Below are 8,691 nucleotides of genomic sequence, written 5' to 3' on the forward strand. Positions count from 1 at the left end.
TTCTTCTTCTTCTTCTTCTTCCACACATGTTTCCTGCAGTGATTGTGATTATTGTTGAGATGGCAGTGTTTGCTGCTCCTACTGTGATTCTTCTTCAGATCATCTGTGCAAGAAGAGCTGGTGAGTTTGAGCTTCACACAATCTGATGATTCACACTCATCTGATCTGGAACAATCTGCAATCATGGTAAAAACACATACGAGAGGTCAGTCAATTGTAACACCTCACTCAATTTAGTAGACGCAAAGTCTGCGTATGGTTAAATCAGAAGGCTAAATTCGTCTGCAGAAAAATAAGGATGTCACAACAATAATGAACCACTCATTCAACAAGTAAGGTTTAACTCGATGTATTTTTCAAGCTTCAAATTTTAAATTATTGGAATGCGTAATATGGAGGAAAAAAAATAAATATATATAATAAAACAAAATACACACACAAAAAAAATAAAAAAATAAATGAAATAAAATACAATGTATATTTCCCAAACAAATCAAATGAAAATTTCTTTAAACCCCAATTAAATTCTTTCTAGTATCCTTAACTCTGTTCTCTCTTATGTCCCTTACAGGATTCAAGACTCAATGGTGCTCAAAGGACTCAAAAGGTAAGTGTAATCACCAAAGAATAAAAAAAAATGTAAAAAAAATATTTTTTATAAATCAATGAAATTAACTTCTCATTTGTTCCCTTCTAGGTTTCACTATTGTCTCTTTCAGTTTTCCTTTTCTGAATTAATCAATTTAACCCAGTTAATGATGAATTCACCTTATGAATGAAAATTTAAATATCGAAAATGAGGAAAATAAAATTGAAACCCCCCCCCTTTTTTTGTATGTGTCTATTCCTAGCTTCAAATTAATAAAACATCAGAGACATAAAAGAAAGAAAAATAAATAAATAAAAGCAATTACATTTGATCAAGCAAAAAAAAAACAAAACAAAAAAAAACAATAATAAATTCACATTTAATTCCCTTCACAGATTTAAACCTCAGTTTTCAAAATGTGTTCAGTAACTCAGTCTCTCAAATGATTCACAACTTTGTGAACATGGATTGAATGACGATTGTGTGCATTTCTCAGTCTATCCTCTGTAATCGAATCCTTTCAGAAGAACAGTGAATCAGGTGCAAGTGCTGTTAGTTCAATCCTACCGTCCAAATCGGCAACAACAAGATCAGTATCACAAAATCACGCTCGCTGTTTGGTCCGTGTGGCTCGCCAGTCCCACTCCCTCCATGAACACGGGAATTAGAACGAAATCCCAGAATCCATAAACTCCACTCCGTTAAGCATCGATCGTGTTGCAGCAACTCAGCAGTACACTCAACAGGATAAAGATTCACTCAAACCAGGAAAAATAGACAAGGAACAGAAGAGAAGAAGGAAAAAAAAAAAAAAAAACCTGACCAAAACACGATGAACTTGAACACTCAATCTCTTTTAGGTCTGTAGAATTCTTAAAACTTGACTTTTTCCATTCATCCAGCTCTCAAAAATAAATGAACTCTCAGTTTCTTTATAAAACGTCTTTTTCAACGCGTTACGAGGCTTCTTCTCAGTAGCTGCGTCACATAGGCCTATTATAGATCTCAAATCTTTTTTTTCACATGAACTTCACTTCTTCACAGTATAAATCGTCTCTGGTCATATATAACTTTGATTAAAATCACATATTTCTATTTGATTGATCAAATTTGTTACTTTCTTTGGAGAGACTCGAATCACGTCTGCTCTTCTGATCAGCCAATGAGAGAGAGAGCGCGAGCTCCAGCCGCGTGCGAACTCAGGAAAACAAAAAATGCGCTACACTACATCCTTGATCCTCATTGGTCGGTTCTCACAAACACAGAATAATTCAAATGGATGTCCCAATACTCATGAAAATAAATGATAAATTCAAAAGAAAAAAAAATGTCCTGACTCATTTAATTCAATCATGTATTTTTGGTTACACAATGCTTTTATTTTGCAGGGAGAAAGGACTCGCAGCACCCAGAGGAAATAGAGATGACTACAATATTACAATAAAATACTGCTGAGTTTGGAGACCATCTGAAACAAGATTTAAAACAGCAAAAACTCACAGAGGATTGTTCATTGTTTGATTTTCTTCTTCTCAGAAAACAGAGAAAAACTCCCTGAAGAAATAGTGACACCATCAAGTTTAGATTCAGATATCTTGTACAAATAACAGGGCAGATTTATGTTCATTTATATGGTTTGATGGATATTTTCCTACAGTGTTGAATGTCATTTTCTTGTGCTTCATATATAAACTGCTTTAAATATAACATTAAATACAGTAATGGACAGACTGTTTGTAAAATCCTCTCTCTGTTCTGTGTGATGAAGATGATTTGCTGATTCTCATATCTTGTCTTTTCATTCCTGTTTTTAGCATCTTTGTTCATTTTGAATGATTTCTACTCATTTTCTTAATTAAACCTCTGTAATTGTTTAATATGTCTCTTTCCTGAGATGTTTGTCACAAATATGGGCCTCATTTATAAAATGTGTCACACAAACCATCCTAAATGTGATCTTGCGATCATTTCTCAGATGTGTGATTCACAGAATGAAGGTGTGCACAGAAACGAGCGCCTCTCTTTCAGATGAGAAATCATCACAAATGATCTTGAACAGCTGAATGGTTTCGCAGGTGGATCGATTGCTCCTGTCTGGTTTGTGTCTGTAGCTCCGTATAACTTTGTTTTGAATCTCTTCCTCTCATTCCTTGATGTTTATCACTAAACTCACAATCACATTAACCCGCAGTGTGTGCTGGTTATGGTCAGTAAGTTTGCGGTGTTTGTGTTGTGTTGTGAGTCTCTGGCGCCCCCTGCTGCTGAGTGTCTTTACTGCAGATCTCAGACTAGCGTTTAAAGGGTTAGTTCACACAAAAATGAAAATAATGTCATTAATTACTCACCCTCATGCAGTTCCACACCCGTAAGACCTCCGTTCATCTTCAGAACACAAATTAAGATATTTTTGATGAAATCCGATGGCTCAGTGAGCCCTGCTTAGACAGCAATGACATTTCCTCTGTCAAGATCCATGAAGATACTAAAACATATTTAAATCAGTTCATGTGAGTACAGTGGTTCAATATTAATATTATAAAGTGACGAGAATATTTTTGTGCACCAAAGAAACCAAAATAACACATTTTTATCAACATCTAGTGATGGCCGATTTCATAACCCATAAGGAAAAGTTTTGTTAAAAACATCTGTGATCTGTGATTCTGATGTTCCAACAGAATATTATAAAGGACATATATGGCAAAAACCTCATATTCAAACTGCAGACTATTGATGTATTTTCAATTCTATATGTCATATGTCCCACATACAACTAAAGTCTTCTAGATTTTCATGATGTAAAAAGAGGTAAATAATGCAAATTTGATATGAATGTCCACCATATCTCTGAAGATGTGTATTAAACACAGTGCATCAGTGTAAGGCTGTTCTTCACTCATGCTCTTGATCTTATCTTGTCCTAAGTGGAGCCCATCGCCTGTCAATCACAGTCATATAATAATGTATAATACTAGACTTTCAATCTTAGATGAAACACATAACTACACACACAAGCACATTTTAATTACAAAACAAATGAATTAGATTAACATGTTAACGTGGGATGACACTTGGTGACTTTAGTTGCATTAGCTCTGTGAACACAAAATCATGGACATGATTCAGATATGTTAAAGCGTCAGGAACAAAAGTAGTTTGTACCACCAAAAAAGTCTTTGTTTTACTGTCTTTGCACTTCAAACATTTAAATGATTGTTGAACTGCTATTGTTTCAATATTATTATTCAACTTGCTATGTAAAGTTGAGACAAAGAATTTAATAATTATTGGTAATTAATTGCATTATTATCAAGTTTATGACAAGAAACCTGAAAGTTATCCAACCTCTGTAACATCTGTCATGATGGCTTTGTGAAACATCATTAACATTTGTAGTGATACCCTGCACGTTGTGTCAAGATGATTGATCATAACCTTTGACATCTCTGACCCCGGTCGTCATCGTAAACTTACGGATTTAGCACTTGATCAGGTCATCAAACGCAAAAAGATGTCGTTATTTTGTCCAATAAATATATCAAATAAATTATGCTTCTTTATCTGCCTTGCGCATTTTCTCAATCCACAGTCGCTCGAGAATGAGTTGGAAAGACTGGCTGCGTCCATCCACAATGACGCAGGCTTCACAATTCAAGACAAAATTGGATTTGGTGATTTAAATTCGTTTGAAAGTCTTTTAGACATTAAAATCGTTGTTTTTTACAGGACGAATGGTGGTACGTTAGAAACGTACCACCCTAAAACGGTATGTCTCTATTTGTACAATGATCATTACTATACGATTCTGAATTTTACGGCATTCATCTGCACATCCTATGTATTTTTGACGCTGATTGTTACAAACATCCGTGCATTGCCTTGATTGTTTGCGATTTTGTAAGTCAAGTTACTGCTACAACTCCCATAAAAAAACACACCCTGGATGGGAAAAAGCACCGTGCAATGCTATAAAATATTGCAGACTGTGTAACAAATGATACAGCATCATAGGTCAAGGTACAAGAGCTCAACACAAATGTAGTCCCAACCGTTCCGTCCATTGCTGCAAAGATCTGCACGATCTGGGGCTACACCATTGCTTCATACAACCCATAGCACCCAAGGAACCTAACAAGAATTACATTTTCTATGATTTTGAAATGTATTATCAAAATGCAAAACGCGTAGCCAATTTTGTTTGTGCGATCACTTTTAATGGAGAAAAAATTTTATCAGAAGGACCTGACTGTATAACATGGTTAATCACGCACTTCAGACAGCCGCAATACAAAGGATACTGCTTCATAGCTCATTGTGCATCCAGATTTGATTTGTTTCTAATTCTGGAGTATTTCTGCAATGCAGGGATTGCGTTAGATGTCCTAATGCAATGTTGTAAATTAATCTTCATGTACGACAAAGCTTTTGCACAGCGATACATCGACAGCTACGCATTCATACCAATAGCCCTGTCTAAGATGCCTGCTGCGATAAACTTAACGACTATGAGATGACCTAAAATTCACCCAAAATCTATCTGGTTTAATGTGAACAATCATCAAAGAATGCTATACAATGTTTGGTATTGTTTGAAATGTGTCAGTGCAACTAGTACAATGGTGTCATCTACATGGAAGTAAACTAAAGGTATTAAAGATTTTAAGAGTTTACAGATACTTTGGTTGCAACTGTGGGTGTGCACCTTTCCCAGGGTCTTTCATCCAAACTACCTCCTGTTCCACAGCAAGGTGCGAACCCCTGAGGTCTGTGACCCTAGTAAATTCTGATTGTAAGTTCATGCCCCACATTGGGGGTTGGTCTGAGTATTTAAAGAAATGTTGCAAAAGGCTCAGGGCGACTCTGTATTCAGATGAAGCTCACATTGCTGAGTGTCCAGGACACTCAGCAATGTGTATTTTTCATGTCAGGTATGCATCTCACTCTATTTCTGAGCATTTGATGTTTTGTATTGACCACCTTTGAATTGATTATGTAATTGGCATGATGCATTTACCTGACTAATAAATTGTCACATTTGATTGTATTCTGACTTACTCTGAAATTATTGACTTCAGTAGATTACGATTTATCCATTGTTACCGCAAATCTGCGTCAGGTTAGTAACAGACTAAAGTCCAGTTGAGTGGAGCATAGGGCACATCAACTGTGATTTTAGAGCTCCGACTAACGCTTGGCATTAGTTCAAGTGTACTTAGACCGTAAAGGCTAAAATGGAATTTCCGTTTAGGACAACAAAATGTTGATCGACCAACCTAAATAGGGTGAGCCTTACCTCTGTTTATTGTAATGCTAAGTGTACATGGGAAACCATGGCATAACCAAACCAAAGCTGCTATAAGAGAAGTAATATTGGTCAGCTTATCTTGGTGGTTGTGACCTCTGACTAGAGTTAGTGTTACTCTAATTCAAGTGTATACAGATCTATGGGGGACCAAACCAAATACTTTTAGAGAAAGCAAGCATGAGAGCGGTACTCTATTAATAATATCAATTACCTCTGTCTAGTGACCAAGACTGGCGAGTTTGTGATTGTGGGCCCGCATATTAATGAATGGCCAGTGCGAGGACCCTGCGCGACACTGAGAACCGAATGAACGAGTACAATAAGTGTAAAGAGTTAAATAGAATATTCAAATGTAAAGCCAAATTATTATACAAATGACCAATAATCAATTGACATTCTAAACTAAATTCGAGGTCATAATAACATGGAGTCAGATAAAAGATTACTTGGAATTAAACTACTTTGCCACGCTGAAAAGACGGAACGTGCAAGAAACCTTCCCCGTCCAGTGGGAAACCGCCATTGGGCCGATTGGGCAGGCCTTACAAGTTCTACAACTACGAAAACGTGTCTGATAAAGATGTGTGGAAAATGATGTGTGGTACACCAGCATTTTGGGTAAATTGTTTAACTTCAGGAAAGAGTTGTGTGAATACGGCATGAGCAATATTGTCTTGCTATGTGAAGCATGCATGAAATACAGAGAGGCGTTCATAGAATGTACCGAACTTGATCCATTCAGCTTTACTACTCTAGCATTGTGCTGTATGGGTGTCTTCAAAACACATTATCTTGAAAGAGATACGCTGGCTCTGACACACAATACGTCTGACAGAGTAAGACCTACTCGATTGCTTCGATCGAATGGCTCGAGTATGTAAAAAAGATTTGAGATGTGAAAATTCTTCATGCTGTAAACCACGGCGAAGTGTCGATCGGCCGTTTCTTTTTTTAGACAGTTTCTATGAAAAGTCATAGACAAGGCATGGGCTAGAGTACAACAGATGTTTACATCATGGTCACGAATGCTGCTTTGAACTCCATCGGACGCATCCCATGTCAGGAGTGCCCTAAAGGGTTCTCAGGAGTTAATTTGACAATAAGGCTGATATTCTGCGGAATGCGTACGTTTTGCAAATTGAGGTTCTTTGGGAGTGTGAATGGGAAAAGATGAAGTGGACTGACCCTTCTGAGATGGATTTTATGAGTACCTGTTCAGCCCCTGAGAGACTGAAACCACTAGATGTGATGTTAAACTCTATCACAAAATGGTTGATGGTGAGAAAATAAGTTATGTAACCGGACACTTCCGGTTCAACGCTGCTCAACGCTGCTGCCTGCCAGCTGTCTGATCTACGCTCGGAGCTTCGTGGAGATTATCCTAAATCCTTCTCTTTATTCCTATTCGCATAATATAACTTTCTTATTTTTCACCAGATTACTTAACCTATTGCATAGTATTACTAAACGGAACGATTTATTACTAGCAATCCACCAGCGTAATCACCTAGTGTTAGCCATAGCCTGCTAGCTACCGTCTACTTTCTTTTTTTCCTCTAAACCAACCTTCCTTGTCGATTGAATGGCGGATTTATCCGATGTATGTTATTCTGATCTGTCCTCGCCAGATCGGGAAGCTGTGGAGACGTTGCTGCCCGGCATTCATCGATCCACCGCGAGGTACAGCGTCCCGCACATCACCCTCGCCCCAGGCACCGGCAAGCGACCGACCGAGACATCCAGCCAGCGAGTCCCGTGTGCGTTGCAGTTTTTCGGACGGCGTTCATCAAACACACGGTCAGTCATGTCCGACGATTATCATGTGTAGTAAATGCAACATGTACAGCTTAGCTCTTTCTGTCAGCAGTGAGACTTACACATGTGATAAATGCAGGGATATTGTCAGGCTGACAGAGAGAATCTCAGAATTAGAGACACGCATCCAAACTTTAATTGAGGATAGTGAGAATGAAAGGGCCTTAGATACTGCTTTGGATGCGACTAGCCTAGTAAACACTACACATTCGGTTCCGGTTGTAGAAGCCACGCAGCAGGCTAACTGGGTGACTGTGAGGCGGCATAATGGCAAGAACAAACACCACTCTTCCGTTCCGATTAGAACATCAAACAGGTTCTCCCCACTCAGTGACGCACCCACTGAGAATCCTGTTGAAAGTGCCCTAGTAATTGGCGATTCTATTACACGGAACGTGAAAATAGAGACACCAGCCACCATAGTCACATGTTTGCCGGGGGCCAGAGCACCTGACATCAAAGCAAATTTAAAAGTGCTGGCTAATGCTAAACGTAAATATTCTAAAATCATTATCCACGTCGGCACAAATGATGTTCGACTTCGCCAGTCGGAGATCACTAAAATTAACATTAAAGAGGTGTGTGAACTCGCAAATTCAATGTCAGCAAAAGTAATTTGTTCTGGCCCTCTTCCTGTTCGTCGGAGTGATGAGATAGTTAGCAGGTTATCATCACTCAATGGCTGGCTGTCTAAGTGGTGTGCGCAGAATAATATAGGTTTCATAGACAATTGGAAAAGCTTTTGGGGCAGACCTGATCTGTTGAAAAGAGATGGTATTCATCCCTCCCGGGATGGTGCTGCTCTTCTCTCTAGAAATTTGGCAAATAGTCTTAGAGCTGAAACATGACAAACCAGGGCCCAGATCAGGACGCAGACAAACTGGCTAAACCAAATAATTCACAGCACATAGAAACTCTTTCACCTAGATATTATCACATAGAGACTGTGTCTGTACCTCGAACTAGTAAATACAAAAAACTT

Source organism: Chanodichthys erythropterus, chromosome 3, assembly GCF_024489055.1.
Source record: "Chanodichthys erythropterus isolate Z2021 chromosome 3, ASM2448905v1, whole genome shotgun sequence".
In the NCBI taxonomy this organism is placed as follows: Eukaryota; Metazoa; Chordata; class Actinopteri; order Cypriniformes; family Xenocyprididae; genus Chanodichthys; species Chanodichthys erythropterus.